Source organism: Bos grunniens, chromosome 29 (assembly GCF_055505025.1).
Source record: "Bos grunniens cultivar Pamir isolate PY7600 chromosome 29, Bosgru_T2T1.0, whole genome shotgun sequence".
NCBI lineage: Eukaryota > Metazoa > Chordata > Mammalia > Artiodactyla > Bovidae > Bos > Bos grunniens.
The window spans coordinates 31382138-31408681 of NC_141193.1; the positions used below are offsets into that span (position 1 = coordinate 31382138).

Below are 26544 nucleotides of genomic sequence, written 5' to 3' on the forward strand. Positions count from 1 at the left end.
TGGCCACCTGATGCGAAGAACCGACTCATTTGAAAAGATTCTGATGCTGGGAAAGATGGAAGGTTGGAGAAGAAGGGGACAGAGGATGAGATGGTTGGATGGCATCACCAACTCCATGAACATGAGTTTGAGCAAGCTCTGGGAGTTGGTGATGGACAGGGAAGCCTGGTATGCTGCAGTCCATGGGGCTGCAAAAGGTCGTACGCAACTGAGCGACTAAACTAAAAATGCAGTTGGGATGTAAAAGTGAGTCACTCAGTCATCTTCAACTCTTTGTAACCCCATGGACTTTAGCCCACCAGGCTTCTCTGTTCATGGAATTCTCCAGGCAAGAATAATGGAGTGGGTTGCCATTTCCTTCTCCAGGGCATCTTCTTGACCCAGAGCTTGAACCCAGGTCTCCCACATTGCAGGCAGACTCTTTACCAACTGAGCCACAAGGGAAATCAGTTGGGAGGGGGTTAGAGTAAACAAAGGGAGCATGACTTTTCACAGGCTGAATTTTTGCCAGGAAAGAAGAGATTTGCTTCATGCGGGGCTCTGCTATTACTGGAGAGTGTGAGAGCTCCCCCTTCTGGTCTCCCAACTGTATTGGTACTTCTATTTATTAAATATTTGCACTATCAAACCAAGGCTGTGATTGGACCAGCTCTTGTGATTCATATTATGATTTCAAGACACCCTTTAGCAATTACTGTCAGTACATTAAGAAAAAAAAAAGTTTATTTTTTATAAAACCTAGAAATTACAGGGCATACTTGGGATCACACAGTGAGATCACAGATACACACACACACAAGCTGAGAGAGAACCAGGGGTTTTCCTTAGGGTTCTGCTTTTACTGTGGTCAAGGGTGGGGCCTAGGTTTTCAAAGGCTCACTCTTTATTGGTGAATTTAAAATGCAGGAGTGGTATTTAAAGCCTGGTAAGAGAAAAGAAACTGAGCCTAAATGGTTAGTTATCAAAACCAACCAAGATCTCTAAAACCAAGGACCCCCGGTGTGGGGAGGAAGCCTGGCCCTTTATCTAGTCCTGTCACTGACTCTCTAGAACTGAACACCACTTTGAAATGGATACCTCAGCAATCAAAGTTTAAGTCAAACATTTGCCTTACAAAAAAGGGGAATAAAAACAAAGCTGTAGGGGCTTACCCTACAATCCTGAAGCTTTTAACAAGGAGGGCTCTGATGACTTCTTGTTAACCTCCAGTACAAACACTACAGTTTGACCCTCCAACAGCACAGTTTGCAGTCATCAGCTGTGTGAAGTTGGGTAAAGCATTTCATCTCTCTGAGCTTTGATTTTTTTCATATATGAAAGAGAGATAATACCTAGGTTGCTGTCTTGTAGGAATGCATGTTTTAGGATTAAAGGTGTGTATATATACATATATATACATGCTGCTAAGTCACTTCAGTCGTGTCCAACTCTGTGCGATCCCATAGATGGCAGCCCACCAGGCTCCCCCATCCCTGGGATTCTCCAGGCAAGAACACTGGAGTGGGTTGCCATTTCCTTCTCCAATATATATACATATATACATATATAAACAACTATATATGTATATATAGAATTGTTTTTCTAGGAACAATTATACTGTTATAAAAGTACACTGACTATATACCGTTATATATTTCAGGAACCATTATACTGTTGTATTCCAGGAACCATCATACTAATAATATTAGTCAATAAATCTTAACTGTTGCTATTAAAAATAACAAAAACACCAAACCAAAAGCAAAAGTACCATGCATGAGATACTGTGTTTGTGGCTTAATGTTTTCAGATGTAAGTTAAACAAGGATAAGTAAAGCTTCCTAAAGAGAACTTTCTAGTGGAGTCTTCCTCAATTTAAAGTTTAAGAGAGATCAAACATTGTCACTACACCTTTCAGTGAAGTCGAAAAGGAAATCAAATAGGTTCCTTTTGGAGTCAGAAATATCTTGTTTCAAATTTCAGCTCAGTATATAACCCTTTGCTGTGTGACCTTGGGTGAATAATTATATTTGATCTTGATCTCAATTTCTGCACTTTGAAAAACAAAAGTCAAATAACCTTTATAGAAGTTAGGTGGGCAAGAGTGTAATTCAATTAAAAATTCTCACTGCATAAGGCAGTGAAAAATACAGAAAAGGTACTTTGTAAATGTTGGATTGGTCTTATTCCTTTCCTGAAATTCAAAATGTTTTGCCTAGATTCTGGGTCTTTTCTCCACTCATCAGTGAATCCTCTTTGTCCTATAAGAACTGCATTGGTTTGTCTGGCTCTTAGTCACTCACAGATGCTTTTTTTTGTGTCCCAAAATAGTTTCTATTCTAGTTTTCCATTTCAGCATATTATCCAAGGATTAAGTGTCAAGTAATCAGAGATAAATAAGAGAAAGAAAGACAACACACACACACAATCCAGTAGAGACGACTGAGCTAAGTGGAAGCTTTTGCCCTCAAGACATTCCCCCACTCCCTAGTAGAATGTTGGCACAAAATTGTGTACAGATACACTAAAGGATTGTTTGGGGTAGCAGAGAGAAAGGTGAGAAAATTGCCAAATTTAACTGGTGTCTACATGAACAATAAATCTGACATAATGACTGCTTTTTGTTAAAAATAGGTATCTGCTCTTTAAATGGGTAACATAATATAAAGAGAGTTATAATGGTTGTACCCAATAAATGGGTCCATATCCTCTTACCTGACAGCAATACTCTTAGAGCAATTAGCAAAAACATGAACAAAGGATTGTTTGTAAAATTACCATCTATTCTAAGGTTATAATAAAAGACATTGAAAAAGCAGATAAACAGTCTTTTAAGATAACAGTTTTTACAACAATCATGTTGAAATATAAGGATTTCTCAACATAAGCTTTCTATAAATATAACCTCTAAGTGTAAAGGTAAACACATGATCTAAATGATTAATGGTAACATTTAGAAATGAGGTTTGTGGTACCATCAAGCATTTTGCTTTTAGTATGTTACCTCTGTACTTATGCATCAGTACTATAAAAGACAAAGATTTCTGAAGTTCTTGATAATATAAGAATATCACAGACAAACTAGCTCGTCCCATTGCACACTGTTTCTTGTTTACTTCTTTGCTTGCATCTATTTAGTTTATGAATGTGAAAGTCAACTTATTAAAACTTACTCTAAATAATAAGTAGTTATTTAGTCCTCATAAAAATTCACATTTGATGTCAAGATAAACTTTTCATTGTCATAATGTAATAAGCTCCGTTTGAGCAGGAATATAATCTGTTTTGCTCAAATATGTAGTCTCAGTATCTTGAAGAGTGTCTGGTGTATAGTAGGTGCTCAATAAATAATATGTAACTACATCAATAAATTCTTTAAAAGTAATAAATCTCCAAATACCTGAAACAGTGTCCTAAGGGGAAGAAATATTTGAAGTAGAGCTCTGGGGAAGGAGAGAGCGAAAGGGAGAAAGTTGAAAAGCATTGACATCTTAGTCTGAGCAACTTTGAAAGTACTTTGTTTCTGAAATTGAGGAACTTAACAAAGTTAGACTCATAAAAACCCTCCTGGAAAAGTCATCGAGGGATTTCATGAGACTCAGAGTAAACATGGGGTTCTAAGGCTACTCTGGGTCATGAATATCATCTAGGAGATGAGAGGCAGAAAATATCTTTGAAAACATGTCTCTCATGCTCCAGGCAGATTCTGGTAAAGAAGAGCTCACAGTAACAGGCAGATTTCTCCCTTCCCTGTGAAGTTTCCAAAGTATACTCTTTAGTTATAATTGCTTTAAAGCTTTGGTTGGCATTTATTTCAATTTTCATTGACCACTTTTGAAATGTAAATACTTTGTCCTTGGCTGCTTCTTTTTTATAAGTTAGCATGCATGAATATAGGAGAAAATTCACCCTGAGTGTACTTATTCTCTTCACCTGTGCCCTAAGAAAGACCTTTACGGTTCAGGATATTTGATTGACTACGATGCTCCAGTCTGGGGTCACTGTCATTGGTCACAATGCGTGTGTGTGTGCTCAGTCACTCGGTGGTGTCTGACTCTTTGAGACTCCACGGAGTGTAGTCTGCCAGGCTCTTCTGTCCATGGGATTCTCCAGGCAAGAAAACTGGAGTGGGTTGCCATGCCCTCCTCCAGGGCATCTTCCTGAACCAGGTATTGAACCCATGTCTCCAGCATCTCCTGCTTGGCAGGCAGATACTTTACCACTGAGCCATCTAGGAAGCCCTTAAGAGCTTGCTTAATGAAAGCAAACTTTTACCCAAACAATAGAATATCAAGCTTATGAGTGATATCCTTCCTGCATGGCTATGTTGTTGTTTAGTCCCTAAGTCATGTTGGACTGTTTATGACCCCATAGACTATAGCCTGCCAGGCTCCTTCTGTCCATGGGACTTCCCAAGCAAGAATCCTGGAGTGGTTGCCATTTCCTCCTCCAGGCATCTTCCCCACCCCAGTGTTGAACCTGCATCTCCTGCATTGCAGGTGGAGTCTTTACCACTGAGTCATCAGTGAAGCCCCAGACAGCTAAAAATGGATTTTCATGATTGTGATTGATGGTGTTGCTGGTGTAGGTGATATATTTGTCTGCCACTGCTTACAGGAGTCTTTCCTCAATCTGTACAGGTCATGAGGACTGGTACTCACATGTCTGGCATTGGTCAACATTGTGGAATCACTGCCTATCATAGTGCCTGATATATAAATTTGACCCTTAAACAACACAAGACTAAACTTCTCAGGTGTCCTGACATTCAGATTTTTTCTTTTTCCCCCACTAAATGCACTACTACAGTACTTCACAATCTGTGTTTGGCTGATTCCTCAGATGCAGAACAACCCAGAGAAGGACTGACTATACATTTGAAAATATATAGGCAGATTTCAACTCTGTGAGGATGGACCCACTAACCAGCATCCCTCCTCTTTATTCAAGGCCCAATTATAATCGGTGGTCAGTTTTGCTGTTGTTGTTGAATTAATGTGTAAAAGTAATGTACTAAGATGAGGCAGTGTAGGTGTCCATGATAAGAAATGAATTAGACCACCTTTGTAGTCAGGAGCTCCTCTGTCTATGGGACTCTCCAGGCAAGAATACTGGAGAAGGTTACCATTTTCTTCTCCAGGAGATCTTCCTGACCCAGGGATCAAACCCAGGTCTCCTGCATGTGCAGCAGATTCTTTACCATCTGAGCCACCAGGGAAGCCCACAGTAGGCAACTGAAAGTTGCTCGGTCTGACTCTTTGCGACCCCATGGACTATACAGTCCAAGGAATTCTCCAGGCCAGAATACTAGAGTGTGAAGCCTTTCCCTTCTCCAGGGGATCTTCCCAACCCATGATCGACCCCAAGTCTCCTGCACTGCAGGCAGATTCCTTACCAGCTGAGCCATAAGGGAACCCCAAGAATACTGGAGTGGGTAGCCTATCCCTTCTCCAGAGGATCTTCCCAACCCAGGAATCGAACCGGGTTCTCCTGCAGTGCAAGTGGATTCTTTACCAGGTGTTCTTTAAAAGGGAGCCCTAGGTGTTCTCAGCTTCATGGAGGAAATAGATGTACGTGACTGTGTGTGATTATTATACAGGTTGGTAGGCATGTGTGCTCAGTCGTGTCCAACTCTTTGTGACTGCATGGACTATAGCCAGCCAGGATCCTCTGTCCATGGAATTTTCCAGGCAAGAATACTAGAATGGGGTGCCATTGCCTCCTCCACAATTAAAACTGATGGTTATTAAATTGCATTTCCTTCTCCAGGGAATATTCCCGACCCAGGGATCAAACCCACGTCTCTTGCATCTCCTGCACTGACAGGCAGATTCTTTACCAGCTGAGCCATTGGGGAAGCCCAGTGGTATAAACTATACAGGTTGGTATAAACTACCAATGCTGCCAAACAGCCCAGTCCCAGGGAAGTACAAAAAGAAACCACAATTCTGACTCAAAGAGGTTGGCAAAAATCAAGAAAAATTTTCTAGAGATAGCCCAGAAAGTCTAATTCTAAAGATGGTCTTTTCTAGGGATTAACTTAATAAGATTTAGCTAATTACAAAGGAAGAAATAGGTGTTCTAGAAGAGACAAGGCAAACAAGCATAAAAACAGAATGTCCCAACTGGCATATACCTGAGTGTAATATACTGAGAAAACTTCTCTCTCCATTTTGTCTTTTTTTTTTTTTTTTTTCTATTTCTCACTTTCTCTTTCTTCGCTTTTACTCTTATAGCAGTGCCAACCCCACCATATACTTTCTCCAAAGAAAACACCAAGTTACCATAAGAACAATAATCACAAGCACTCTTCAGTTGGTATACAAGTCAGATTCTCACTGTAGAAGGTATGAAAATTGAGGTTCAGCATAAAGTACCTGACACATTAACGTCTTCTGTCAGTTGGTCGAAAAGCTGCAGGTCATTACTAATGTGGTTAACATCTTCCGTCAGGTTGATACTGCTTTTCCTCTAATCAATTGAGGCTTTATCTGGAAAACCTCTTTTTATCAAGGTTGTGTGGTGCTAAACTTTCAACTGCTGGCATGGGTTTGAAAATTTCAGCAAGATTTTTCATATAATAATACACTACATACAAGGGTACACAACAAACTGCATGATCATTTCATTCATTCAATTAAAACTGCTGCTGCTAAGTCGCTTCAGTTGTGTCCAACTCTGTGCGACCCCATAACGGGACAAACAGCAGCCCACCAGGCTCCCCTATCCCTGGAATTCTCCAAGCAAGAACACTGGAGTGGGTTGCCATTTCCTTCTCCAATGCATGAATGTGAAAACTGAAAGTGAAGTCGCTCAGTTGTGTTCAACTCTTAGCAACTCCATGGACTGCAGCCTACCAGCTCCTCCATCCATGGGATTTTCCAGGCAAGAGTGCTGGAGTGGGGTGCCATTGCCTCCTCCACAATTAAAACTGATGGTTATTAAATTGCATTCCTATTGAGTCATAGCAAATACCCTCTTCCAACAACACAACAGAAGACTCTACACATGGACGTCACCAGATGGTCAATACCGAAATCAGACTGATCATATTCTTTGCAGCCAAAGATGAAGAAGCTCTATACAGTCAGCAAAAATAAGACTGGGAGCTAACTGTGGCTCAGATCATAAACTCCTTTATTGCCAAATTCAGACTGAAATTGAAGAAAGGAGGGAAAACTACTAAACCATTCAGGTATGACCTAAATCAAATCCCTTACGATTATACAGTGGAGTCGACAAATAGATTCAAAGGATTAGATATGATAGAGTGCCAGAAGAACTATGGAAGGAGGTTCATGACATTGTACAGGAGGCAGTGATCAAGACCATTCCCAAGCAAAAGTAGTGCAAAAAGCAAAATGATTGTCTGAAGAGGCCTTACAAATAGCTGTGAAAAGAAGAGAAGTCAAAAGGCAAAGGAGAAAAGGAAAGATATACCCATTTGAATGCAGAGTTCCAAAGAATACCAAGGACAGATAAGAAAGCCTTCCTCCATGATCAATGCAAAGAAATAAAGGAAAAAAATAGAATGGGAAAGACTAGAGATCTCTTCAAGAAAATTAGAGATACCAAGGGAACATTTCATGCAAGAGAGGCACAATAAAGGACAGAAATGGTTTGGACCTAACAGAAGCAGAAGATATTTAGAAGAGGTGGCAAGAATACACAGAAGAACCATAAAAAAAAGCTCTTCATGACCGAGATAACCACGATGATGTGATCACTCACCTAGAGCCAGACATCTTGGAATGAGAAGTCAAGTGGGTCTTAGGAAGCATCACTATGAACAAAGCTAGTGGAGGTGATGGAATTCCGGTTGAGCTATTTCAACTCCTAAAAGATGATGCTGCCTCTTTAAGGGCTGTGTCTCTGTTTCTTTTCATCTATAAGCTCAGTTTCTGGTACACAGTAGTGACTCAATAAGTGATTATTTAATTAAAGAATAATGTATACCATATATTCATATGTATGTAAATTCACATTGATGATTAATATACATACATATTAATTATATCCCTCAAACTGGTCAATTTTAACTTTTGTTGAACATATATTTGCAATTAAAATGTTTGTCACAAGGGTATATACCTTTGGTTAAAGAAACTGTTAGGTAGTTAGAATAGGAAAATGGAGTCCAGAATGGTGGTGGCTAAAAGACAAGGAAGGAAAAGCCTGTGAAAATAGAATAAAAGAAGGTCCGAGGACCAGACTGATCTGTCTGGACTGGTCTGACACTGGTCTGTCCAAGAGCTGTAATGCTGGCCCGTCCGAGAGCTGTAACGCTCGTCCATTACAGCTTCAAATTTTTGTTGTGATGAGACAGAACCGAGGAAATTACATGCTCCCCCAACAAAACCAAAGGCAAAAAAAATACACATAGACATATATAAAGAAATATATATGTATATATGTGTATACACATATGTTTTTAGAAATGCTGCATAAAGTCAAAAAATACATTGCTAGTTAATTACCAGGAAATGAGGAGCATTGAACGTCATATTCACTGTAGACTACAGGTTTAATCGGAAGTATATATTTTATACAGACATTCTCTTCCACTATATTTCACAGGACCAAGATTCAAAGAAAAATAAATTTAATTATTGATGTCACTGAACTTAAATGTTTCCTTGGCTAATTATTATCAGTACTCTAAGTAGCTGAAATTCTGGTAAAGCAGTCTTTTCTGGCATCTAGCTCTCAAGACTTGAGAATAATTCAAAATTGCAGATTTTATGACAGCATAAATCTTTAGTAATATTTTTAATGACTTCTTTCAATTTCCAAAGAAAGTTATGGATTTTTAAAAATGAATTATTTAAATGTCAAAGCACAAACAGGAAAGTAAAAACACCCTCATTTACTTAAAGTGGGAGGTAATTTAATGTAGAAAATTAGTTATGAAAGAGTTGAGAAGCCAAACAAAGGATGGAAAGAAATCCCAGGGATCATTAATAGTAGGATGCCTCTACTCATCCTTAGACTGGAGAAACTGAAAGAGGAGGCTAAGGCTGTGGTCTTTTGTCAGAACCTGGATTCATGATGGGGCTCTTTATGTATTTTGAGTTATGGTATGGTGAGAGTAGGAGCAAAAGATAAGAGGGAACAGTGATAAAGCAACAGGTAAGTAAGGACTGACTGAAGGAAAGCTGCTTGCTATCAGGAGGAGAAGATAAATGACTGAGTAGCAATAGACATTCTGTAGTTGAGTACAGGGTTTCCCTGATGGCTCAGCAGGTAAACAATCACCTGTAAGGCAGGAGACATAAAAGACAGTTTTGATACCTGGGTTGGGAAGATCCCCTGGAGGAGGAAATGGCAACCTACTCCTGTATTCTTGCCTGAAAAATCCTGTGGACAGATTATAAGAGTAAGCAGTTTAATTATTCATTCAACCAACAAGCATTCTTCGAGTACTTTCAACACTATGAGTGATGTTCTAAGAAAGAGAAAACAATGGAATACTCATCTCTGTGGTCCACTATTGTTTAGAGGTTTTATAAACCTAAGACTGGAATTGCAACATCAACGTCAATACACATGACAGATTAAGAGAGGTAGGCTTGGTGAGCTACTGGAGTTCAGAAAAACAGTAATTAAACCAGGAACCAGTTCAGTCTCTGGCCTGGAAAGATCCTACATGCCTCGGGGCAGCTAAGCCCCTTTGCCACACCTACTGAAGCCCAAGAACACAGGGCCTGTTCTCCACAACAAGAGAAGCCACGGACTGCAATGAGAAGTCGGTGTGACTAGATAAGTCCGTGCACAGCAATAAAGATGCAGTGCAGCCAATAAATAATAAAATTAAAAAAAAAAAAAAGACAGGATGACAATAAAAAAAAGAGTTACTCTTGATTGTAAAGTATTAATAGGATTTAACTGGTTGAGGATGAATGCTGGGAGGTGTGCATAGAGGTTTATGAAAGTACATTTTGATAGTGGGTTCACAAGATTTTAAAAAAGCTGAAATGACTAAAGCGAACAAATGGATAACCAACATGGACCTACTGTACAGCACATGGAACTCTGCTCAGTGTTATGTGGTAGCCTGGATGAGTGAGGAGTTTGGGGGAGAATGGATATATGCATATGCTTCCCTATTCACCTGAAAACACAGTATTGCTAATCAGCTAAACTCCAATATAAAATTAGAAGTTAATGGGGAAAAAAGAATTTTTGTAGTATTGTGTAATATTAGAGAGGTCAGCAGATCCCCATGGGGTAAACTGCATTAATGATTTACCTCAGTCAAGCCCTGCCATGAGCAACTATCTTCCTCATTTAGATTCACACCTTGGATTTATATATCATGCCATTATGGGAATTAAAGTGACCCTGAACATTTGAAATGTATTCAGTGTTACATATCCCCAAAGAACTCCTGCCAATGGCCATCTTTTTATAGCCTTTACTGGTTCTGCTTTATAACTATGTACTGCCTCCAGTACTCTGGGATCTACATAAAGTCTTACAGAGTTAGATTAAATATTCTGTATACTCTTTGACACTCCTAATATCCACAGTTGTGATCTCCTTTCCTCCCTTTTGTTGCAATAACTCTCTAACTGCTTCGACCAATAAGATGCTCAGAAAGTAAGGCGGTGTGAGTTTTGGGACCAAGTCTGAATAAACTGTCAAATTCCATTTCCCACCTCTATGAGACTATGAGACTAACTGGAAGGAAAGACTTATGATGTTAGAAGTCCATGTGCCTTGAGAACAATGAGCATAGGATCTCTGACTGAGAGATCCATATTAGCCCATCCCTCCCAGCCACCCCAACAATGGCACCAAATAAAGCCAACTTGGATGCTCCAGACAATCTCATTGTCCAACTGACTTCATCCAAAGCCACATAAGGGAGGAGAATCACCTGGCAGAACTCTGACTCAATTTTTCTTTATTTTCTTAAAGAATTTATCTTGGGGGAACAACTTAAGTTTTACAATAAAATTGAGACAAAGGTACAGAAATTTTACATATACCTCTTGTCCCCACCCATGTTTTGCCTCCCTATTATTCAGTCATCAACACCTCAACATCACTCCCCAGAGTGGTATTCTTTTTTTTAACCAAGGATGAACATATCATTATCACCCAAAATCCAAAATTTACCCTAGGGTTCAGTTTTTCCTGTCCTGATGTTAGTGCAAGTTCATGTGCGCAATGCAGCCAAACAAACTGAAATGTCTGAGTTTGGAGCAGAGAAAGGTTTATTGCAGGACCATGCAAGGAGGCAGGTGGCTCAGGCCACAGAAAAACCCAGAACTCCCACAAGGGTTTTGGCAAAGCATTTTCAAAGGCAAGGTGAGCGAGGGAGGTGGTAGGGTATGTGATGAACTCATGCACAATTCTCTGATTGTTTGATGGTGAGGTAACAAGGCACTGTCACAGGGTTAACATTATCAGTCCTTTGACTCTGGGAGGAATTTAATGCTCATGAGAAAAGTAAGACAGAAAGCACTGTGAACAGACTATACGTTTTAATGATATAGTTTTTAAGGTAGCTACCATTTCAGTTTAATTATTTCCTATTCTATTAATGGGTGTCTTTGTGGGAAGCACTGCATTTTTAAATGAATTTTCTTCCCTGCATACTTATAGATATGTCAACAATGTCATCGAACAAAAGAGAAGTTAAGTTTCAGTGGAACAGACTTTTTATTTTCTATCAACACTCTTCTAATAGCTGACTACCAATAGAATGATATTTTAGCTTTATAGGCTTCCCTCATATCCCAGTTGGTAAAGAATCCGCCTGCAATGCAGGTGACCCCTGCTCGATTTCTGGGTCAGGAAGATCCGCTGGAGAAGTGAAAGGCTACCCATTCCAGTATTCTTGGGCTTCCCTTGTGGCTAAGCTGGTAAAGACTCCACCCGCAATGCGGGTAGACCTGGGTTCGATCCCTGGGTTGGGAAGATCCCCTGGAGAAGGGAAAGGCTACTAACTCCAGTATTCGGGCCTGGAAAATTCCATGGACTATACAGTCCATGGGGTCGCAAAGTCAGACACGACTGAGCGACTAGCTTTATAAGGCAAAAATGATGCAGCACGTTGTTTAACAAAGCTTGTAGATAATGACACTGATAAGGATAAAGATGTTTCATTTAGTTTTAGTGTTCATTTCAAAACAATATGCATCTATTCAAAAATCATCAATAACCATGTAAAAGTAGCTTACCAATATTATATGCCTGTTGTAAACTGCAGTATACTGCAAAAGGGGAACAGGGTTGGGAAATTAGTTTTGTGTCTCTATTGCTCACAATAGAGAAACTATATGGAAACTATGATGGGATTACATACCTTACCTCCTGTAAATCATTCAAACACGCAAGACAGTTATTACTATCTTCATTCTGACAAAAAGAAAAAGAAAAAACAGACTTACAGGATAAGGTACAGTGTTTGAAGTTTTACAAGGTATAAATGGTGAAAAAGTAAAACAATGAATGAGGAAAAAAATCATGACTTTTTTAATGGCAGGAAAAACTAAGTCAAAATTAAACACATACACCCTCACATAACCTGATCTGCTTTGTGGTGGAACTTTCCCAAAGTGCATCTGCATTAAGTACATATAATCAACCTGAGAAAAATGGTTCCTTTCATCAGATGCCAGTATTGTAATTTTAAGATTTATGTTTCTTTTTCATCCCTTACAGGAGATTGGATTGACCAAAGGGTTGCTCTGCACATGCATAACTGACCAAAGCTTCTCCAATGAACTTTATATACAAGGCCAACCTGTCAATATGATATATGAATTCTTGGTCACAAGAATGTATAAAGCTACATCTCTAACTACAGACCAATGAAAGTTTTCAGAGCTTCTGAGAGTGTATTTCCTGGGTTATAATCCTGTGTGGCTCAAATAAAATTCTTTTTCTTTTTAGTTTGAGAGTTATTATTTGGTTTTCCATTGACAGAACCTGTGTCTCTCTGACCTAAAAGTCCATGTTTTGTCACACATCTGGAAAGAAATGAGATCACAGGAAGAGACAGAAACAATAACAGAGAGAATCCCAGGCAGAAAGTTCAGTGAGATAGGGACTAGAACGAGGGAGGTTCATAATCAGTGGTGTATCAATTAGTTCAACACCTCTCTGACCTTAAAGCTTTAAGACATTTGCTAAAAACCCCTGTGACTTTAAAGCAAAAAAGTACATCTCTAAATTAGACATTTGCAATGCTCTCTCTTTGACTGTGTGGATCACAACAAACTGTAGGAAATTCTTCAAGAAATGGAATACCAGACCACCTGACCTGCCTCCTGAAAAACCTGTATGAAGGTCAAGAAGCAACAGCTAAAACTGGACATGGAACAACAGACTGGTTCCAAATTGGGAAAGCAGTACGGGAAGGCTGTATATTGTCACCCTGCTTATTTAACTTATATGCAGAGTATATCATGCAAAATACCACACTGGATAAAGCACAAGCTGGAATCAAGATTGCCAGGAGAAATATCAATAACCTCAGATATGCAGATGACACCACCCTTATGGCAAAAAGTGAAGAAGAACTAAAGAGCCTCTGCATGAAAGCAAAAGAGGAGAGTGAAAAAGTTGGCTTAAAACTCAGCAATCAGAAAAATAAGATCATGGCATCTGGTCTCAACACTTCATGGCAAACAGATGAGGAAACAAAGGAAAAAGTGACAGATTTTACTTTTTTGGACTCCAAAATCACTGCAGATGATGACTGCCACCATGAAATTAAAAGACACTTGCTCCTTGGAAGAAAAGTTATGACCAACCTAGATAGCATACTAAAAAGCAGAGACATTACTTTGCCAATAAAGGTCCATCTAGTCAAAGCTATGGTTTTTCCAGTAGTCATGTATGGATGTGAGAATTGGACTATAAAGAAAGCTGAATGCTGATGAACTGATGCTTTTTAACTGTGGTGTTGGAGAAGACTATTGAGAGTCCCTTGGACAGTGAGGACTCTGTCCATCCTAAAGGAAATCAGCCCTGAATATTCACTGGAAGGACTGTTGCTGAAGCTGAAACACAATACTTTGGCACCTGATGCTAAGAACTGACTCATTTGAAAAGACCCTGATGCTGGGAAAGATGGAAGATGGGAGGAGAAGGGGACAACAGAGGGTGAGATGATTGAATGGCATCACTGACTCAATGGACATGAGTTTGAGTAAACTCCCGCAGTTGGTGATGGACAGGGAGGCCTGGCATGCTGCAGTCCATGGGGTGGCAAAGAGTTGGACACGACTGAGTGACTGAACTGAACTTGCTAGCGTGTGAGATGAGTGCAACTGTGTGGTAGTTTGACATTCTTTGGCATTCCGTTTCTTTGGGATTAGAATGAAAACTGACCTTTTCCAGTCCTGTGGCCACTGCTGAGATTTCCAAATTTGCTGGCATATTGAGTGCAGCACTTTCACAGCACTGTCTTTTAGGATTTGAAACAGCTCAACTGGAATTCCATCACCTCCACTAGCTTTGCTGGAAGTGATGCTTCCTAAGGTCCACCTGACTTCGCATTCCAGAATATCTGGGTCTAGGTGAGTGATCACACCATCGTCATTATCTCAGTCATGAAGATCATTTTTGTATAGTTCTTCGTGTATTCTTGCCACCTCTTAATATCTTCTGCTTCTGTTAGGTCCATACCATTTCTGTCCTTTATCAAGCCCATCTTTGCATGAAATGTTCCCTTGGTATCTCTAATCTTCTTGAAGAGATCTCTAGTCTTTCCCATTCTATTATTTTCCTCTATTTCTTTGCATTGATCACTGAGGAAGGCTTTTTATCTATCCTTGCTATTCTTTGGAACTCCACATTCAAATGGGTATATCTTTCCTTTTCTCCTTTGCCTTTCACATCTTTTCTTTACTCAGATATTTGTAAGGCCTCCTCAGACAACTATTTTGCCTTTTTGCATTTCTTTTTCTTGAGGATGGTCTTGATCACTGCCTCCTGTACAATGTCATGAACCTCTATCTATAGTTCTTCAGGGACTCTATCTAATTAAGACCTAATCCCTTGAACCTATTTATCACTTCCACTTTATGATCATAAGGGATTTGATTTAGATATAAATGAATGGTTAGTGGTTTTCCCTCCTTTCTTCAATATAAGTCTGAATTTGGCAATAAGGAGTTCACGATCTGAGCCACAATCAGCTCCTGGTCTTGTTTTTGCTGACTGTATAGAGCTTCTCCATCTTTGGCTGCAAAGAATATAATCAATCTGATTTCAGTGTTGACCATCTGGTGACGTCCCATGTGTAGAGTCTTCTCTTATGTTGTTAGAAGGTGTTTGCTATGACCAGTGCATTCTCTTGACAAAGCTCTTAGCCTTTGCCATGCTTCATTTTGTACTCCAAGCCCAAATTTGCCTGTTATTCCAGGTAACTCTTGGCTTCCTACTTTTGCATTCCAGTCCCCTATAATGAAAAGGACATCTTTTTTGGGGTGTTAGTTCTAGAAGGTCTTGTAGATCTTCATAGAACTGTTCAACTTCAGCTTCTTAAGCATTACTGGTCGGGGCATAGACTTGGATTACTGTGATATTGAATGGCTTGCCTCGGAAATGAACAGAGATCACTCTGTCATTTTTGAGATTGCATCCAAGTACTGTATTTTGGACTCTTTTGTTGACTATTATGGCTACTCCATTTCTTCTAAGGGATTCTTGCCCACAGTAGTAGATATAATGGCCATTTGAGTTAAATTCACCCATTCCAGTCCATTTTAGTTCACTGATTCCTAAAATGTTGACATTAACTCTTGCCATCTCCTATTTGACCACTTCCTATTTGCCTTGATTCATGGACCTAACATTCCAGGTTCCTATGCAATATTGCTCTTTACAGCATCGGACTTTACTTCCTTCAACAGTCTCATCCACAACTGGGTGCTGTTTTTGCTTTGGCTCATCTCTTCATTCTTTCTGGAGTTACTTCTCCACTGATCTCCAGTAGCATATTGGACACCTACCAACCTGGCGAGTTCATCTTTCAGTGTCATATCTTTTTGCCTTTTCATACTGTTTATGGGGTTCTCAAGGCAAGAATATTGAAGTGGTTTGCCATTCCCTTCTCCAGTGGACCATGTTTTGTCAGAACTCTCCACCATGTCTTGTCCATCTTGGGTGGCCCTACACGGCATGGCTCCTATTTCACTGAGTTAGATAAGGCTGTGGTCCATGTGATCAGATTGGTTAGTTTTCTGTGATTGTGGTTTTCATTCTGTCTGCCCTCTGATGGAGAAGGATAAGAGGCTTATGGATGTTTCCTCATGGGAGAGACTGACTGAAGGGGAAACTGGGTCTTGTTCTGATGGGTGGGGCCATGCTCATTAAATCTTTAATGTAAAATAAAGTAGTTTAAGATAAAGCAATGAAGCAATCATATTTATTGACTGTCAATAATATTTCATTTGCAGCATTTAGTTCTCCTGAAAACCTAAATAATTAAGTGAGATTATTATGTCCATTTTAAAATGAGTAACCTAAGGAATAGAGTATATGTGTCATGTCCACAAAGTGATGTTGAAAGTATACTGTGGTTCTGGGATTCAAGCATATATAAATAAAAGCACATATATTCTATTGTTATCCCTATCTTACAGTTTAATTCATAACCATTAGGATCTGTTACTTTCAGCCTATCAGTTCTGAAAACTTCTATTTGATCTATATCAAAGCTTAAAATCAGCCAGTATCCACACACACACTTTCTTCTCCTTCTCTCATAGCAGAGGTTTTCCAACTTTTATACAGGTCCAATTCCTCCACTCATGCTTAAGAAAACATACCCATCACATTCTCCCTCATTTTCAGAAACCCTCAACCAATTACTGTCTTTAAGGCCTTAAATAATTTCAACACCCATCTCATTAACAATGAAGGATCAGCAACTGAATATTTATGTTTCTAATTGAAAACTGTCAAAAAAATATATTCTTTATGGAGCAACATAACACATTTAAAACTGTATTCTTTATGTAGCAACATGACACATTTAATTTTGAACCTGTAAACTGTGATTTCACCATGTATATTAGATGTGATTAATTCACGTTGCATAGACTGTTACAACCACAAATTAGCACTAAGCATGTTGGTCTGAAAACTGAAAAAGAATGGCATTATCCCATTTAAGCAGGAAACATCAGCTCTGTGTCAGGACTTGGGATGAACAAGAGGAAAAAGAAGTTATCTCAGAATTAATCAGAAGTCAGTATTAGACCCAATGCAGTCACAAAGCTTATAAAAAATTGACCTTCTATATAATTTATGTCTGCAAGAAGAGAAGACATAAAACAATGGTGAGCAATGCAGTAACAGAGCAGTGCAGCCTGTCCTTCATCCTCTCCTCTCCATCCTTGGTAGTAATGAAAATGGTCATTTTTAATGACCAAGGTAAAGATGGTTCTGTACTCTCCCTTACCACCATAATGATACACATTTTAGAAGAATTTTTGTCAGATACTTTTGAAAGACTGAATCTATTTACAAAAATGAGAAAAAGTTTTAAAAAATGTGAGAAAAAGGCAGATATATAAAGGCCGATCTGAAGATTTTCAGATATGAAGGAGAATTCAATCTTCTTCATATTATTTAAACCAAACCTAAAAAATATGTAGATGAAGTATGTACGTATTGATACATCTTCTGTTTAGCATAATTTGTGATGATGAAATATGTAAGACAACCAAAATATTCTTATGAGAAATCATTAAGCAGTGTACATTCTTATCATGGAATACTATTTGGTCATTAAAAATAGCTAGCTAGATGTGGCAGACTGTAAAGTGTATTTTTTCCTGGCTCTTCTGAACTATCTGCCCTGCTGATGGCAGAGTGGGCTATGAGTCCTGTTTTACCAATGAAACATGAGCAGAGGTGATGTGAGTAGTTTTCAAGATGCAGATTTAAGAGTCAGTGTATTCTTCCTTCACGTTCTCTATAAAGAGAACCATTGTTCCAATTGGGGCTGCTCTAACACACTGAGTCCCATAGGCTCAATTCATGGAGCTTAGTCTCAGATTTCTCTTGGTAGATGCATAGCAAATAAACCAGCACGACTGCAGTCAATCAACTGGATTCTGAGATTATCGGGTCACTTGTTATTACCACAGTGTGATTTATCCTGGATCAACCATAATGTAGATTTGTGCATATAAACGAGGTGGTCCCTATGGTTGGGGAGTGGTGGAAAATCCTAAGTTATACATGCTGGTTAGGTCTTGCAGCTCCTTTGGAGTATTAGACTTTTCCCTCCACTATCAGGGTCCACACTTGTCATGCTGGTTTATGCTGTGACATAACTCTAGTTATAGACCTCGTGAAACAGGAGGGGAAGACAGGCAAGTTCCAAAGACAGCAGTGGTTATGAAGGAAAGGTCACTGCATTTTCTTCCTTCATGGAAGAAATGAATGCTACCGCTTATAGGGAAGGGTGAGCCATGTGCTCAGGTTGAAAAGATTCAGAGTATTCAGGGAAGAAAAAATCTTCACAGGCACCCACTCCAATGTCTCCATCATGCAGGTCAGGGTTTTTAAATAGTGACATATGCCTTTTATTACAGGTTAGTGTATTATACCATTTATGTCCATTTTCCAGTAAACAGTCAAGTATTTTATATTATGTCTTTATATCTGGTTCATACACTCAATGAATGCTTAATAGATGAATGACTGTATGGTAATGCACCTATAAATAAAGAACATAACTTTAATGGTGACATTTTAGATGCTATTAGAGGCCAGTGTAGGTATATAGAAAGGTACCCTTGAGCTTGAAATATTTCAAGTTTCTTTATTAAAAGATTCAATTTTATAATGCTGTGGAAACATTGTGCAGACAAGTAATGCTGCCTGGAAAACTGAAATACTAATTCACGTGTGTGAAGTTCATATTGATATAACTGATTTTCAAAAGATAAAATTCATATAGCATAACATGTTTCCTACAAGCAGGCACTGTTCCCCTTACAACATACTTGATTACTCGGCATGGAATTACTATAATTTCACTATGCACTTTTTAAAGATCTAAGAAAGAAAAGACAAACTGGCAGTATGTTTATGATTTAAAGTTACGAACAAAAGCATGCAGATAAGACAAGCAAGCATACTTAGATGATGCTTGTACCTGTAAGTGTGATGCTAATTAAGGTATCTTGATTTTGGTGTCAAACTGCCTTCAACCTTTCCTAGCCAAAGACAACCAAGCAGCTTGTCTTAAAACTGCCTACAATTATGTAAAGTTTAAAAATAAAATAAAATTAAAAAAAAAAAAACTGCCTATAAGACCTACTCAAGATTAAGAATGATTAGAACAGACATCAGGTTGAAATCTAACTAGTAATAAAGACAGCACAACTCTATATAACACAGAAAACTAGGACCTACTGTATAGCAAAGGGAATTATATTCAGTATCTTGTAATAATCTATAATAAAAAATAACCAGAGAAAGAAAAAATACATATCTATAACTGAATACTTTGCTGTACACCTGAAACATTATAAATCAACTATATTTCAATTTAAAAATAAGAAACCAACATTGTTATATTGATCTCAAACTCCTAGCCTTCAGAATAGTAAGAAAATAAACTTTTCCCCACAGAACAAGATTAGTGTTTATTTAGGTCAGAAGCAGGAGAGAGTCAAAGCAGAAGTTTGTTCTCCAAACTTTGCAAAATGAAGGCTGCTGCTGCTGCTGCTGCTAAGTCACTTCAGTCGTGTCCGACTCTGTGTGACCACATAGATGGCAGCCCACCAGGCTCCCCCATCCCTGGGATTCTCCAGGCAAGAACACTGGAGTGGGTTGCCACTTCCTCCTCCAATGCATGAAAGTGAAAAGTGAAAGTGAAGTCGCTTAGTCGTGTCCGACCCTCAGCGACCCCATGGACTGCAGCCTACCAGGCTCTTCCGTCCATGGGATTTTCCATGCAGGAGTACTGGAATGGGGTGCCATTGCCTTCTCCGGCAAAATGAAGGAGCAGCCTGCAATTTCAATTTTTATAAACTAGGGAAATTATTGATTTTTATTGATTAGGGATAAAAATATGCCAAAAACAAGATAACACTAGAGCTGAAAGTAGAACCAGAGTAGGATTTCTTTACTTGTAAAAAGTACCTCCTTTTTCCCCTTCTCCCAACACACACACAAAATAAGTGTACTTAGGAACATCTCACACTTATGATAAATACACAGCATGTAACTTGCGGGTAAGATGAGATACTAACTTGTTGGTGAATGAACCTCTGATGCTCACAGTATTTCCCTGTATAAAGTGCCCTAAAACTCACATGAGACCTAATTCCTGACTGGGGAAATGGGAATCAGGTGCAGGCAATCACAATCCCACTCAACAGGTACAGGTGAGCAGAATAGAAGAGAGAAGCAAATTTAAGGGTCAAACAGAAAACAAATTTCCTCACAGAATAAGTCTTGGAACCCATATTCTAAGACATATAAGAAACCTATTTATAAGAAAGTAAACTCTAAATCAAAGCACAGAGACCTTTCAAAAAAATCAATTTTACAGAACAGTGTAACAAGATTTCAAAATATTTAGATACAAACAAAATAACATTTAAATAAAGGTGGATGAACATGAAATATTATCAGGGTGAATAAACCTTAGGACTAGGTCCCGTAAAAACAGCTGTAAAACTTGAAAAGAAGTATGGTTATTGAAATAACATAAAATATAACTGTAAATGAGGTAAACTTTTATATAGCTATGAGTAAAAAGATAAATCATAGAGAAAAATAAATTCACTAAGCACTACACACAGAGAAACAAACATGTATATAGTCTCTTGCCATCTTCAGAGAGGTATATTAATATCATATTTATGGAATCAGGTAAACAATACTTTTATCCTAAAAATTCCCCAATCAATGCCATAGGCAAAACCATTGCCAAGTCTAATATTCTGGATTAAAACAATAAGGAAAATATTGAGAGCTTTTATATTTCCCCAGAACCTGCTTTCAAATAATCCTGGGGAAACAAAAAATAAACCATAATGTGACAGAAAACACTTTAGTTCTGAAACTTATGTAGTTAGGTTTTATCAGCTTATTTGAACTCCATTATACAATGGCAACCCACTCCAGTACTCTTGCCTGGAAAATCCCATGGACGGAGGAGCCTGATAGGCTGCAGTCCATGGGGTCGCTGGGGGTCGGACACGACTGAGCGACTTCACTTTCGCGCATTGGAGAAGGAAATGGCAACCCACTCCAGTACTCTTGCCTGGAGAATCCCAGGGACGGGGGAGCCTGGTGGGCTGCCTGCCGTTTATGGGGTCGCACAGAGTCGGACACGACTGAAGCGACTTAGCAGCAGCAGCAGCATACTTGAATTAGAAATACAATGTAGGTTAATCTGAAAGTGAAACTTCAAGCGTGAAGTTAGGAAAACAAGTATCATGTATTAATGCATACATGTGGAATCAAGAAAAATGGTATAGATGATCTTATTTGAAAAGCAGAAATACAGACACAGATATAGAGAATATATTTTTTAAAAAAAGCTTTTAGCATGATGAAAACGTGTGACTGTGGTTATTCATTTGCTCATATCTAAATTTGTCAATAAACGGGATACATACCTTCGGTTGTAAATGTGTCAATTAATAAAAGGTAGATACAATCACAGCTGTGTCTGCATTTTTCTATTACCCAAACACATTCATATAATATATATACATATCTTACCGAATCTAATTCAGGGATATAATTTTTTAATGAAACTTGGTTTTTTGTCAACCTTATTTACATTATCTGCTTAAGAATCTGTGGAAGAACAACCTAAGACCACTCTGTGGTCGTTCCTACCTGTTTAGTGGCCTAAGCAGTGGGAGCTGCAGTCCAGTCCCTAGAGCGCTGCAGTCTTCAGAAGAGAACTGCTGGATGAGCACAGAGGGCACCTGCAGACCTGTCTGCAGCCTCAGGCCGAGTAGCAGTAAATGCTAGAGCAGTTCATTCACCCGAAAATTGCTCCTGGATCACAGCCTTTCAAGCAGTCTCCCGCTTTTCCGCATCTCTGTGGCGGCAGAGATCAGGCCGACCTGCTCCCCGGCGCTCACGCGAGATGATGAGGCGCTCACGCGAGATGATACCAGGCATGCGCAGAACTTCCCTCCTCCCTCTGCCATCACAGCAGACCTATCCTCTGAGCTCCCTTTTTGTTGTTCAGGGATAGAAAAGTTCACATAGTGCAGAGGAGAGTATGTGTGACACAATGATGGTAGGTGGGTTAACCCAAGACAGCTCTTAAAATCAGCCCCGATAAGTAACCACAAACCACAGGAAATCATGGCTCCCAGAAGGCTACCTGGATCGCCTTAGGGAAGGTTCCAGCAGTGAAGCAGTCAGCAATGTCGGCTGCAGAAACTTCAGTACAGTTCCGGCCGGTATTCCCGGGGGACAAAACACTTGTCATCTGCCCCATTTTCCATAGCAACAATGGCAGAAGCTGCAAGCTTCTCCTATGTCCTCTTTATTTGTATGAGGTAATTCCATCAGATTTTCTTCCATAGATGTACTGTTCTGATTGGTACTCAGTGTACCAGTGGGTTTCTGCTGCAAGCGGTTTGAGGCCATCTCCTTCATTTGTAGGACATCAAGGGATCTGGTTCCCTTAAACTTAGAGATAAATCCAGAACAGTTCTGTGTTGACCCCTCTCTGGATAGCACAGAAAAAGAGCAATGCCATTTTTAATAAATAAAGCAAAGCATTATATTAGCAAAAAAAAAAAAAATGTTCAAAGCAGTAAATGTTTTGGCAAGTATCAATTAATGCAAAAAAAAAAAAAAAAAAATAAGCCTGGTGTTCCTCTAACAAGTTAACGCTAATGACCTTGGTTTATCATGTTTACAGATTAGCAGTAATTGAACCTAACATTGTTATTTAAATGGGGGACATCAATGTGGCTTAAACAGCTAACACATTTTTCTTGTGAACATGGAACTATATCACTTCAGTCACTCAGTGGATCCAACTCTTTGTGAACATGGAAATAATTCAGTTCAGTCACTCAGAGTATCGGACTCTTTGTGACCCCATGGACTGCAGGGGTCACATGGACAGGCTTCCCTGTCCATCACCAACTTCCAGTGCTTACTAAACTCATGTCCATTAAGTTAGTGATGCCATCGAACCATCTCATCATCTGTTGTCCCCTTCTCTCGCCTTCCATCTTTCCTAGCATCAGGGTCTTTCCCAGTGAGTCAGTTCTTCACATCAGGTGGCCAAAGTATTGGAGCCTCAGCATCAGTCCCTCCAATGAATATTCAGTACTGATTTCCTTTAGGATTGACTGGTTGGATCTCCTTGCAGTCCAAGGGACTCCCAAAAGTCTTCTCCAACCCCACAGTTCAAAGGCATCAATTCTTTAGCGCTCAGCTTTCTTTATAGTCCAACTCTCACATCCATACATCAGTACTAATGTTAGTACTCTTTAGTTAGTGCTTGACTAGATGGACCTTTGTTGGCAAAATAATGTCTCTGCTTTTTAATATGCTGTCTAGGTTGGTCATAACTTTCTTCCGAGGAGTAAGCGTCTTTTAATTTCATGGCTGCAATCACCATCTGCAGTGATTTTGGAGCCCAGAAAAATAAAGTCAGCCACTGTTTCCCCATCTATTTGCCGTGAAGTGATGGGACTGGATGTCATGATCTTAATTTTCTGAATGTTGAGCTTTAAGCCAACTTTTTCACTCTCTTCTTTCACTTTCATCAGTAGTCTTTTTAGTTCTTCTTCACTTTCTGCCATAAGGGTGGTGTTATCTACTTTTGTTCTGGAACTAAAAAATGAAAATGATAATGTTGATAACATTTTCAAAATAATTTGATTTTCTCGTAAATTGAGAAGAGAAATATGTGTTTTTCATCACAGTGGTCACTCACTGTGCTCCCTAATTGGGTGGGCTGAGGAGAGAGTACTAACTAGAAAGTACTAACATTAGTACTGATGAAATTACTAATCCTTTTTAATTATCTTATATTTATTTTTCATAGTTTCTAGTCTAGGAACAAGGATACTTTGTAAAACATAATTAATAATATTGTCTGCCCAAGGGACTGAATTACCTGGTGAAAATTGTAATCTTCTTGGAATAAAAACTCATTAATGTTGAAATCAGTGGATACATGTTTTGTTCACTGCAATTCAGCTCATTTTTCCATGAGTTACACTAGATTTAAAATACTTGGCTTCATTTTTTTTTCCTCAAAAGAGAAAATTTGAAAAGACCATGTAGTTGCCAGAGAAGATCCTGGGCTCCAGCAGTAGTTGGCCAGAGTGGCAATGAGGAAAGGGAGTTAACTATCTGAGCCTCAGATTTACAGTCTAAAAAATAGACTATAATAATGTTTGCCTTGCAAGGTAGATAGCATTAAATAAAATCACATACTAAAATACTGTGGAATGCCAATATATTGTTATCCATTGTTTTAATGATATGCTTTCTATGTCTACCAAATTTCAATGGCTTATAACAAGAAATATTTTTACATGCTTATAAATCTATTTATCTACTGAAAGTTCTTTTCATCTGTGCTGTATTCAACTGACCTCAGCTGGGTCTCTTCAAGAGCATGTGGTCAGTTGGTAAGCCAAGGAGGAGCTGCTGCTGCTGCTAAGTCGCTTCAGTCGTGTCCAACTCTGTGCGACCCCATAGATGGTAGCCCACCAGGCTCCCCCGTCCCTGGGATTCTCCAGGCAAGAACACTGGAGGGGGTTGCCATTTCCTTCTCCATTGCATGAAAGTGAAAAGTGAAAGTGAAGTCGCTCAGTCATGTCTGACCCTCAGCGACCCCATGGACTGCAGCCTTCCAGGATCCTCCATCTATGGGATTTTCCAGGCAAGAGTACTGGAGTGGGGTGCCATTGCAAGGAGGAGCTACCTGGTTTCAAATGCTTTAAGCTGGGATAAACTAGCTCTCTTTCACTGGTCTCATTGTCCAGCATTCCAGCATGCTAGCTGGTACTTACTAGCATATGCTTTGATGAGGGTGATGGAGGGAAGGGTATGAGACCCTTAAGAGTAGAAATGTATGAGAGTCTTGAGCCCTATTCTTGGAACCAGCACATAGCTATTCCTGCTGCTTCCTACTGGCCAAAATAAGTGACAGGGCCAGCTCAGATCTGAGGTGTGGAGAAACTGATTCTTCTTCTTAGGAGAGTTTGTGAAGGCTATTAAAAGGGGCATTAATACAGAGGGGAAGAATTGGAAGCATATTTGCAATTAATCTACTACAACCAGGCCCAAAAGAAACAAAAAATATTCTCTATGCGTGTATGTGTGTGCTAAGTCACTTCAGTCGTGTCTGACTCTTTGTGACTCTGCACTATAGCTCATCAGGCTCCTCTTTCCGTGGGATTCTCCAGGCAAAATTACTGAAGTGGGTTCTGTGCCCCTCTCCAGGGGATCTTCCCTACCCAGGAATCTAACCTCGTCTCTTATGTCTCCTGCATTGGCAGGTGCATTCTCTACCAGTAGTGCCACATAGGAAGCCCATTCTCTATCTGTAAACACTATGTATAAATTAACTGCTAAATCCTCCATAAAAGGCAAAATTGAATAAATAATTCAGAATCCAGAGTACTGATCTTTCTAAAGTGTAAATATGATGATGAGATTTCCCTTAAACACTTTCAAAGGTTTGGCTTTATCTGATAGAGAGGGTGTTAGGTAGCTCACCCACCTCCCTTCTTATCCAGACTTATCATTTCTCCCTCTTACCAGCCACTTGTATATGTCAACCAAAAGAACTGCGAACTATTGAGAGGCAAAAGGCAGTTTATTTGGTGACTTAGAACTGCAATTTGGGGGTCACAGATTCTGGAAGAACCCAGAATAGTGTCCCATCAGAGAGAATGGGTAAGGGCTTCTATGGGGGAAAAAAAAAAAAAAGAAGTTCATGCAGGCTTACACAAGTTGTTTACCAAGACTTGGAACTGGAGGATAAATTTTTACTACACATACAATGGGTTGTGGAGCACATCTCTTCCCTAATGAGGGAAATGTGTGTTTTCTTTAGTCCAGAAAAACTCCAGTTATCAGCATTATTCTTTGGTTTTGGCAATTCAGCAACTATTCAGTGGTTGATTTGAGTGTTCAGCCAAAGTGTAATTCTGTTAGTAAATTGTTTGAGTCAGCCTCTCTCTTTATTTACCTGTGCCATCTATTCCTCTGAAGTGCTGGCATTAACAAAGTCACAGTAGGAGACTTGAGGACAAGATCTTTCCCCACCTCTTTATTATATGTGTCAATAACTTTCAATTACATTGTGATCAGCTGTGGTTGCTGGTAATTATGCTCAGTTCTGAATATCTTTCAAAGGAGTAAACATCTCTAACTCAGTTTTCCTCAAAGTGTGGTCCTAGGACCAGTAGCTTTATCATTCTCTGAGAACTTGTTAGAGATGCAAAATTTCTGGCCTCATCAGGAATTTACTGAATCAGAAATGCTGGGGCTTTGCAAAGAAATTTTGTGTTTACATAATCTTGCAGGTGACTCTCATGTTGTTATCTGTTTGAGAATCTTTGCTTTAACTCT

General features: G+C 39.2%; 1 long non-coding RNA gene across 7 annotated transcripts in view; it reads right to left on the bottom strand.

Annotated features, from left to right (window-relative positions):
- LOC147342466 (uncharacterized) overlaps positions 1 to 22090 on the bottom strand; it is a 290333-nt gene extending 268243 nt beyond the window's left edge. For 2 of the 7 annotated variants that reach the window (XR_015157350.1, XR_015157348.1), the window contains exon 1: positions 21817 to 22051. This is a non-coding gene — a long non-coding RNA (uncharacterized LOC147342466). Of the gene's footprint in view, positions 1 to 21816 lie in introns of all 7 variants that reach the window. The other 5 variants (XR_015157353.1, XR_015157354.1, XR_015157349.1 and 2 more) reach the window with 5 other exon arrangements.
- Positions 22091 to 26544: the final 4454 nt, after the last annotated feature.